This window comes from Hipposideros armiger, unplaced genomic scaffold, assembly GCF_001890085.2.
Source record: "Hipposideros armiger isolate ML-2016 unplaced genomic scaffold, ASM189008v1 scaffold_362, whole genome shotgun sequence".
Taxonomy (NCBI): domain Eukaryota; kingdom Metazoa; phylum Chordata; class Mammalia; order Chiroptera; family Hipposideridae; genus Hipposideros; species Hipposideros armiger.
Window position 1 is genome coordinate 152719 of NW_017731712.1, and position 10346 is coordinate 163064.

A 10346-nucleotide genomic window follows, 5' to 3' on the forward strand; every position below is an offset into this window, starting at 1 on the left:
TAGGCTGGAGAGGCAGCTGGGCTGGGTCCGGGGAGCCCTCGTCTGGCTGGGGAGCCCGGGGGAGGGAGGCCCAGTGCACCTCCCAGGCCCACGTCCCTGATGGAGCTCTGACATGAAGGTGCTGAAAGTCTAGAGCAGCGGTTCTCAACCTTCCTCATGCCGCGACCCCTTAATACAGTTCCTCATGTTGTGGTGACCCCCAACCATAAAATTATTTTCGTTGCTACTCTATAACTAATTTTGCTACTGTTAGGAATCATAATGTAAATATCTTTTTGTTTTCCGATGGTCTTAGGCGACCCCTGTGAAAGGGTGAATGACGCCCAAAGGGGTCGCGACCCACAGGTCGAGAACCACTGCTCTAGAGAAAGATGCCATGTGTGGAAAGATACTCAGTGCCAGCGGACACCAGGGAATGCAACCAAAGCCACAGTGAGGGGCTGACTCCACGCATAAGTGAGATCGCGTGGTGTAGTTGTCTCTGCCTGACTTACTCCACTCAGCACAGCACCCGCTAGGCTCATCCATGTTGTCGCAAAAAGCACGATTTCCCTCCTTTCTATGGCCGAGTGATATATTCCATGGTGTATGTGTGCCACTTCTGTATCCATTCGTCTATCGATGGACACCTAGGTTGCCCTACTGTGGCCGTTGTGAAAAATGCTGCAACTAACTCCTACTAGATCCAGAGAACAAACTGGCAAGGGCTGTGGGGCCCTGCCACGTGGGAGGGGCTGGGGGTGAGGAAGGTGAAAGGGGTCGAGAAGCACAAATTACCAGTTATCAAAATGGTCACGGGGATGTGAAGTACAGCATAGGGAACATAGTCAATAACACTGTTAAATGCGGACTAGACTTAACGGGGTGGTTTCTTCGTAAGATACATAAAGGTCTACTCACTGTGGCGTACACATGAAACTAATGTGATCTTGTATGTCAGCTGGAATTGAAAAAACCACAATGAGAAACCACTTCACACCCACTGATGGCTAGAGTGAACACACACATACACAACTGCTGGTGAGGATGTGGGGAAGTCCTTGTGCCTTGCTGGGGTGTGAATGATACAGTCGCTATAAAAACCAGTTCGGCAGTTTCTCAAAAAGCTAAACATGAAATGACCATCTGACCCAGCAATTGCACTCGTAGGTATAGATCCAAAGGAACTGCAAACAGGTGTCCAAACAAAAGCTGGAACATGGGTGCTCCTAGAGCACCAGCCAGTCACCAAAGGGCAGGCGTGCCCGGCGTCCACCTCTGACAGACGGATAAACGCGCTGTGGTCTGTCCTCAGCCATAAAGGGAACGGGTCCTGATACATGTCACAGCATGGCTGAACCTCAAAGACGCTACGCCGCGTGACAGAAGCCAGACCCACAGTTCACACATCGTGATTCCATTTCTGTGAAATGTCCCGATGGGCAAATCCACAGAGACAGGAAGCAGACTGCTGGCTGCCAGGGGCTGGGGAAGGCTGCTACTGGGGACGGGGCTTCCTTTCGGGGTGATGGACATGGTTTAGAACTAGAGGTGGTGGTTGCACAGCCCTGTGATGCGCCAAATGCTGCGAAGTGGACTGAATTATATACTTGAAAAAGGTTAATTTTATGTTATGTGAATTTTAGCTCAGTTTTTAAAAAAGATGTCATAGGGCCCTTTGAAAACACGTATCACAGCGACAGTTTTCCTTGTAGAGCCTGAGTTGCCTGGGAGATGGCGCGTCCCTCAGACACCCCCTCTGCAGGTCCTGGCAGTGTCTGCACCGTGCTGAGGACAGACCGCTGTCATGAGTCACCTTTTCTCCCTCGCTGGGCTTTCCCAGGGTCTCGCTTGTCTTAGGAGAGCCCTAGCCCCACAGCCCCGGTGCCATTCCATCCACCTGCCACCTGCCTAATCCGGGGGCAAGCCCCGGGAGGCCAGTCGAGCCTGGGCTGCCCCCGTCACCACCTCCTCCAGTCCTGCAGCATATCCACGGTGGCACTCTGACCCGAACAGGGCCCCTCCCTCAGTGCCTGCCACATCCACATCACCTTTCTGAACTGTCCACCAGGTGGCAGCAAAGGCCCCATGTGCATCCCCTGCCCACCTGCCCAGGCTGCCACCCGCCCCTCTCTGCAGACCAGGGGCTGAGATGCCAGGGTGACTTGTCTGGCGGGACAAAACTTATTCTAAACCCCAGTGCACCTGCGTCCTCAGCCCTCTGTACCTCACTCACATGAGGTCGGCGGCAGACACCGGATGGGAGTCTGAGGGCGGGGGCCTGTCCAGTCCTACTGTTCCGGCTCCAATCACACCTGACCCATCCGAGGCCGCTTGTGAATCACCAGCTCGAGTCGTCCTGGCTGGAGGAGTCTCAGCTTTTACTTTCCTGATGTGGAATCAAGGCCACTGGGGTTTTCCCAGCGGGGACTTTGCGAGCCAAAGAATGGAGGAAAATTACAGCCGACTCCGACACTGCCAGCCCCAGGGGCTCTGGAGCCAGGCCTGAGGCTGCACAAAGAGAAACCCTCCAAATCTGGCTGACAATTAGCACAGACTCCAGGGGCCTCATCCTGGGGCAGCCGGGTAACACTGCAAGGGCTCACGTGGAGCGAGCCCGCTTGGACTGGGGTGGGATGTCACCCCCAGACTGGGGTGCAATATCACCCCCACCTGTTCAGAACACTTGTACCTCCCGCTGAGAGGAATTCTCTTTTCACTCGGGCAGCGAGGGAACAGCCAAAGTTTTCCACGAACCTCTACCAAGATGTCTGTTTCTTCCAACTTTTGAGAAGAAAAAGAGCCTGATGGGGCAAATGGTATTTTCAAGCTTGATACTAAAATAATTTTTCTCGAAATCGTATTACTTTCAAACGAGACCGGCCAGGGCAGCAATTCCAAAACACTCCACACTCCTAAGCACTTCTTCAGGGTTCGAAAGCTGGGCAGCTCCGTCGTTTTCAATGCCACTCACGCAGCTGCCCCCCCCCTCCGGTCCCCGCAGCTCCAGCACGTTCCAGCCCAGCCAGCCCCCACCGCACGCTGCCAGGGGGCACAGACCTGGGCCTGGGGCACACAGCTCTCCGCAGGCCCAGCCCCTCTGCGTCTCTGGGCTCCCTACCATTTGCTCCAAGAGCTCCCAGCCAAATACAGTCTGTCCACAGGTGTCCTCCTGACACACTCTGTCTCCAGAGCCCAGCCTGGCCCCTCAGCCTGTTTCACCTTCTCCCTGTCCAGTTTCACCAGTTATTCTAGCACATTCTGGGGTGAGCTGCAAAGGGGATGAGGATAGCTAAGTGCTACTCAAAGGGGCCGGGACCTCACGTTTTGTGAGCGCCCACCCCCCACTCGGTGGTGTGGATGCTTACAGCAGCCTCATGCTGTGTTAACCCGGCACACGGACAGCCCTCAGGATGTCCCCGGTTCCCAAACACACGAGAAAAAATGAGGAGACCTGAGTCCCAGGAGGAGCGGAGATGGGGGAGAAGCCGGCGCAGCACAGGCCACCTGAGGCCGCCTCACCTGGTGGGAACTGCTGACCTGGGCCCTGACCCGCCTCCAGGGGACACACCTGGGCCAGGAGAGGCCCTGCTGCCTTAGGACCCACCTGAGACAGGGTGACGACAGGGCAGGCGACCCAAAACACCCCTTCTCATGTGCAGCGACTGGCGTGGGGGGGACCTGAGACCCTCACACCGCTTCTCTCGTCCCACTGGCAAGGTAAGCCCTGGATCCAACCCAAGTCCGCCTCAACTTCCCCCTTTGGGGACTATGGGGTTCCAAGTGGGGCTTTAGGATCTGCAGCAAGAAAAAGTCAGATTTCAGGGCTGAAGACGACATTTGAAAATCTGGCTTTAAATAAACATGGAATTTAAAAAAGAGAGAGCGTGGAGCCTCCGGCAGCTGAAATTAGCAGCAGCCGCCCTGGGCCAGGACGCCATCTGCGAGCACGGAGCAGGCGGCGTCTGGAGTCTGACTGCAGCAGCGTCAGGAGCCGGTGACGGCAGGTTTGGGTCTGGGTGTGCGTGTCCTCTCAGACGGACCCCACGGGGACACCTGCAGGGCTTGTTTCCCAGCGTGTCCTCCAATTTCAGATTCCAGAGAACAGATTTCCTCCTCTCAACTCCAAAATACCTTTCAGATCACTTTCAAGGCAATTTAAGTCATTTAAGAGGCAGAGATAAGAAAACAAAGACGACATTTCAGGGGTAAATGAAGAGTAACTCTGTTTTGTGTGAAGCCTGTTCTTTTTCCTCATCTTTCCTGGGAAAGCCAAGTGACCACCCAAGCCCCAGTGTGCCTGGGGCAGCCAGGCCGGGCACACAGCGCTGGCCGCTGCACTCGCTCAGACGAGGTGCTGGCCTCCTTACCTAAAAGGCGGTCCACGCGCATCCTTCACCTGCATTCCCCGCCTCGCCCCTCACTGGAGGGTCCTACAGCCAGCTGGGTTTGCATGTATCGGGGAGGGGGGGGTCCCCTGCTGCCTGTGTTCCCTGCCTGCCTTCGCCTCCTCCCCAGCCCACCCCACCCAGCTCTGGACTCCAGGCAGAGCAGCCAGCTCCCCATAGGGTCCTTCCTCATCTGGTCCTCCCTGCCTCACCTGGGCTGGGGCAGGAGGCCCAGGGACAGAGGGCTCCCCAGGGGCCTCATCACCTGCAGGAGTTATTTAAATCAGCATTGTCAGTGAATGTATTCTAATAAGCAAGTGGGTGACTGAGCTGGCAGACGCAGGATGATGCTGAAATATAACAAGGGGAGAAACACCCAGTGAAACTCCAAGACTCGTTTGCGCCCCTCTGCTCACCCCCACGCTGCCTCCCACAGGCACCCGCAGTCACGGGATGAGGATTATGTAAGGGGCCGGTTGCTGGGGAACTGCTCCCCACCAGCCAGCCAGCCAGGCCACAGGCCAGCACCTCCCCTGCCCCCCATCCTCCTAGGAAGCCCCCGCCGCCCATCCTGGCCTGGCCAGTAGAGACGCTCTGGGGAGGCCAAGCAAGCTGGGAACTTTCTGGGCCGCTTCGCTGAGAGGGTTGAGACTGGACCACCGCAACCAAGGGCCAGGAGGGGCCCGTGCGAGGCCAAGGCCAAGCCATGCCCCACTCCTCCACCTTCCCAGAGCCTTAGCAAGTTCCGCTCGGCGCCCACCGACGCCCACGGCCTCACAGATCCGACTCTCTTCTTCCCAGGCAGGGGCCCACGCACACGCCCACACGGACACACAGCCGTGCTCCCGCCCAGCCTCGCTCCCAGGGCGGACCGGGTGCCATCACCGGTCCCTGGAGGCACAGGCGTGAATCCTCTTCTCTGATGGCCAGCTCTCTGGTTACAGAGAAGAAAGCCCTTGAACCATGTTCAGTTCAAGGGTGAGCAGGTTTTGGGGAAAGGGCAAATCTAAGTAAAAGACCAGGGAGGCAGGAGGGTGGGAGCCCGTACTGCGCTGGCGGGAGGGCTGCTGGCAGGTGGCCCCTCAGGACCTCACTGTGTCACGGGCAGTGCAGCCACTGCACAGACTAGGGGACCCACACACCAGCCTCCTGCGTGGCAGCCACGCTGCAACGTGGTCAGAGCAGGCCCTGGGTTCTCTGTGGGGACAACTGCTCCACCTGCTGACCCCACGGGGACCCGCCATGTGGGATGAGGACAGGCCGTCTCCTTCAGACCTGCAGGTCAAATAGACAGGCTCTGCCAAGTCCTAGCGCCCCGCTTTTAATAAACTTTAAGACAGTTTTAAACGTACATAATAGTTGCAAACATACCCTCGGCCAGTTCCCCCTATTGTAACCATCTTCTGTGGGCATTTGTTACAATTCATGAGCCATTATTGACACTTTATTGCTAACTGAACTCCACACTTAATTCGCGGTTTCCTTAGTTTTTACCTATCCTCCCTTTTGCGCTCCAGGATCCCATGTGACATTCAGTCCTCACGTCTCCGCAGGCTCAGTCGCTCCTTGTTGGAGTGACCTTGGCAGTTCTGAGGAGCGCTGGGCGGGGTTCTGTGGACTGTCCCTCTGCTGGAATTTGTCGTTTCTCTCATGGTTAGATTGGGGTGGTGCGCTCTAGGAGGAAGGCCACAGGGGTGGGTGACAGACCCTTCTCTTTCCACCAAGGCCACGCGTGCGTGGTCGCCACGACTCTGTTGTGACCTGTTGATGTGACCTGGCTCACCTGGCAGACGTGTGCTTGTCAGCGTCCCCTGCCATCCAGTGCTCTCTGAAGGGAGGGGTCTTCCTGCGCACCCCACTTGTAAAGGACAGCTTCCACGTGCCTTTCTATGTAGCACCTGGGCATTCTGTGGAGACGTCCCCTCTAGTCACTGGCGGCGATGGCCTGCAGAACACGTTGAAGGCTCCCCTCTGCGTGCCAGGTACAGTTCTGGGTGCTTTTCCTGCTCTGTTTACACTTGGACTCCTGCCCACAAGGCAGGTATCTGCTTACCTCTTCTTACAGGTGGGACCCAGAGAGGCTGAGAAACCAGCCCAAGCCCAGGGGAGCCACGGGTGCTGCCGGCCTCCGAGTGCCTGGCTCCCGGTAACGAGTCCCCATTGCGTCTGCGCCTGCTCCTTCTCCAGCAGACCCAGCAGGCGGACGTCACGCCTCACCCCGTGGCAGGAAAGACGGCTCTGCCTTTTAGGGTGGACAAAGCCACAGTGTGCTGGAGGCCGCCGAGGTGACCTTCCTGCCACAGGAAGCAGGACTCCCGGGCCTGCGAGCTGCGGCCCAGGCGCCTCTGCACCTTCTTGCTGATAACACTGCTGTGAAGAATGCGGGCCTGGCCAGGAGCCCGGAAACAGTGCTCTGGACACAATTTGGCCAGTTTTGCCCAGTGACCCTGGCCCAGCCCTGTCGCCCAGAGCACCTGACATACAGGGAGGAAGCAGTGAGGCTGAGGGGCTGGGCAAGACAAAGCCATGCTGCCTGTGCCTGTCCCCACAGGGCTCCCGGCCCCCCGTCGCTCCCGCGCTGGAACTTTCTGGTTACCCATGACAAGCACTTCAATCCAGGAAGAAGAAAGGGAGGAGTTCTGATTGGGTGGTTCCTTCTCTCAGACAGGAGGCGCCAGGGGAAGGTGTGGGGGGAGAGAAATGCCTCCCCTGACAGGCACAAAATTTCCCTGTGATGAGACAAAATCGCCACCCCCTTAGGCCAAGCTCAGCCAAACCGGGTTAGGCTGGTCAGAGAGAGACGCGGAGGTGAAAACCGTTCAATTTTGCTGGGCGGTCATCTCAGAAAGGGCTCCTTCTGTTTTGCGAAGATTCCCAAATCCTTGGGCCTGCCTTGCCAGGGACAGCCTGCTTGAAAAGCAAAGACTGTCATCCTGTAATTAAATCTGAGACCCCCTCCCTATGTGACGTTGAGATGAAGCCACTTACATAACACGGCTAAAAATAAGCTGACAAAGAGCTGCACTTCTGTCCTCATGCTGCCAGCCTTTCCTCCTGGGCTGCCCCCCGGGGGTGTGGTGGACCCGGGGTCACTCTTGGGAGCACCCTGCCTCAGACCCCAGCTCAGCACCCTGCGTGCGAGAGGGCCCGAGCCAGTGCACGGGGCAGGGGGACCCTCTGGTTCAGAGCTGGGGTGCTAAAGATCACCATGGCTACACACCTCCCTGCTGCACAGATGGCCCAGGTGAGGACTGGCAGTCAGAAGTGACAGGGGAAACCAGTGGCCTGAGGGCTGCAGCCCACCTGTGTTCTCAGGGGCTGTTGATAAGCTGCTCGTTTTCAGAAGCCCGCTCCCCACTCCCACTGCACAGGAAGAAGAGCACCCTGGTCTGGAGTGAGGACCCACGGCCTGGGGGGACCCTCTCTGCCAGCGCGGGCTCCCTTGCTGCTCCTTTGCAGACAAGGTGGGAAGAGCAACGCTTCTCATCGTAGCAGTGGCTCCTGTGGCTGGTCTTGGAGGGGGGCAGGCCAAACCCCAGGGCTGGCCAGCGATCTCCCAGCTGCACCACTGCCAACCTCCAGGCACGTCAGTCATTAGACCCCATCACCCCCCAACACACTCTGAGTTGAGGCGAGAAGAACGACGTGGGTTTTGTAAAGGACTCTGAGTGCCTCCAACACACAAAGGCGCCCGGACAAGCATGCGCTCCTGACTCCTGGGAGCTGGCCCTGGGCTGACCTCTCACCCAGCCCACCGCCAGGCCCTGTCCCCTGCTTAGGCCCTAGGTCCTTACCCTTGGCACTCGGCCCTAACCCCAGACACCGCCGCCATTTGCGGGGGCTTCCACAAAATTAGAAAAGGCCTCATAGGACACTGGTGGTCTCCTGGCCCGGGACTCAGACCTCCGCCTTCAGCTGAAGGGGTGGCCACACCCGTGCTGGAGACCTCTCTGGAGGCTGGTGGCTCACGGAAGCCTCAGGCAAGGCGGTGGCTTTCTCAGCTTGGTTCTCCATGCCTCGGTGGGTAGGACTACCCCACCCACACCTTGCTCTGCGTCTGCGTCTGCCCCGTCGCGTCCGTGCTTCAAGGTGCGATGCTCCTTCATTTGCACTCGCGGCAGGTGCTCTGTGAATGCTCTTCTGACTGATGGCTTCCCTCCCAGCTGCGCACCTCCTGTCCAGCTGCCAGGTGGGGAGAGCAGGCCCGGGACAAGGCTGCTGAGCCACTAGCCCACCTGGAAGGCAGGCCGGGCTCAGAGTGGGTCTCCTAGCTCAGCCACTACCAAACGTGAGGTGTCAGGAGCAGGACCTTCTGGAGAATGGAGTGGTGCTGGAGACCACGGGAGCTTCGGGAGAGGCCCCTCTCCTCCTACTGTCTGGTGACCGATGGGAGCAGACAGCTCAGAACACTTCCCAGGCTGACCCCCTCCCAGAGCGACAAGACCCCTGCTTGTGCCTGCCAGTCCCCACCTGTCACGTCCCAGCCACTCGACTTCCTCTGGGCGGGCAGCAGGTCTTCCTCTCCACCCAGCCAGCGCCACCTTGGCCCACAACCCGCGCAGCTCAATGGGCATGAGTCCCGAGGCTGCTCGGTGGAAGCGTGCAAGCACCGGGCTTCCCCAGAGGAAAGGGAAGTGCCCTCGTTGCTATGGCCGGTGTGAGCTGACTTTCTGTCACTTGCAACCGAAAGAATCCCGGAAACTACCTACACAAGGATCTACCTTAAAACACTGCGAGCAACAAAGACAAAGGAAGCCAGTCCGCAGCCAAAAGGAGGCTGAACCACAAAGGTCGGTGAGGAAGACGCTTCCCTTTCCTCTGCGTCCACGTCTACGTGAAGCGGAGTGAGGCAGGTCCATGACCGTCAGGGACACCGACTTCAGGTCCTGACTGAACCCCTCGCCGTGTGTCCCGGCTCCGCCAGCGGCAGGACTTGTGGGTCACTGAGCCTCCCTGGGCGCCTGTCCTGAAGGCGTGAACGAGGGCTGTCCAGGGACGGGACGCTGGCGGAGAGCATCAGGCTGAATGAGAGGGAAACAGTCAGATCTGGCGTTTACAACGTAAAGCAAGTCATTTCTGGACGGTCGTCTAAATTATGTCAATATTTCTCTCCAAGGGACTTGTTCCGGGAACCTCGTGTGCCGGCTCGGTCCGCTTCCTCAGCAGAACCTCCCAGGAAGCTCCTGAGGAAACCGAGGGGGTCCCCCCCTCTCTCCCAGGTTTCCCCACCTCCCCGCCCCACCAGCCCACCACCCCTCACGCTCCTCAAGAAAGCGCCCCTCAGCCAGGAGCCGGGATCCCCCACCACGAGGAGGACCCACCAGGGCCCCCCCCCGTAGGACCGGCTCCCTCTCCGGAGTTGTCCCCCACCGTCCTCCTCCGCAGCCCGCCCGCCCCCCGGAGCCCACCCCCCTCCAGAATCTCGGCCACGGTCCTCGCTCGCCGGCGGGGCGCCCCTCCACGGCCCCCCGCTCCGGTTCCCGCCCCCTCGCCTCGCTCCTCTCCTGGACTTACCTCCGAGGGGGCCGAGCCAGGGCCAGACCCCCGGGGCAGCGAGCCGGCCTCTCCCCGTCCTTCACCAGCCGCGAGGCCAGCGAGCCAGCGCCCGGGGGCCGTTCCCCGCCCAGTACGAGTCCGCGGCTCCGGCCGCCTTCGGGGGGCGAAGCCCAGGGCCCTGACTCCCCGACTTGACACTTGGCGAGGTGCCGCCCCCACGCGCCTCGGCCGTCGGCACCCTCGCACCCCCCACCTTCTGCTCGCTTCTTCCTGGGGCCCTCCCAGGCTGTTCCCAGGGCCCCAGCCCGCGCCGCGCCTCCACCTCCTCCCCCGCGATCGACGGCGCCATCGGCCAATCACTGCCAAGGGCCGATCCCCAAGGCCCCGCCTCCTTCCCCCGTCTTCGGTGCCCACCAATGGGCAGGGAGTGCGGGGGCGGGGCCTGCCGGTTACCTAGCAGCGACGGGCTGGGCGGGGGCGGGT

General features: G+C 59.4%; 1 long non-coding RNA gene across 1 annotated transcript; it reads right to left on the reverse strand.

The window, feature by feature from the left end:
* Positions 1-326: 326 nt before the first annotated feature.
* On the reverse strand, positions 327-10139 carry LOC109393077 (uncharacterized). Its single transcript, XR_002126176.1, has 3 exons — positions 9882-10139; positions 3101-9388; positions 327-2763 (listed from the first exon to the last, which is right to left on the reverse strand). It is a non-coding gene; the product is annotated as an uncharacterized LOC109393077 (long non-coding RNA).
* Positions 10140-10346: the final 207 nt, after the last annotated feature.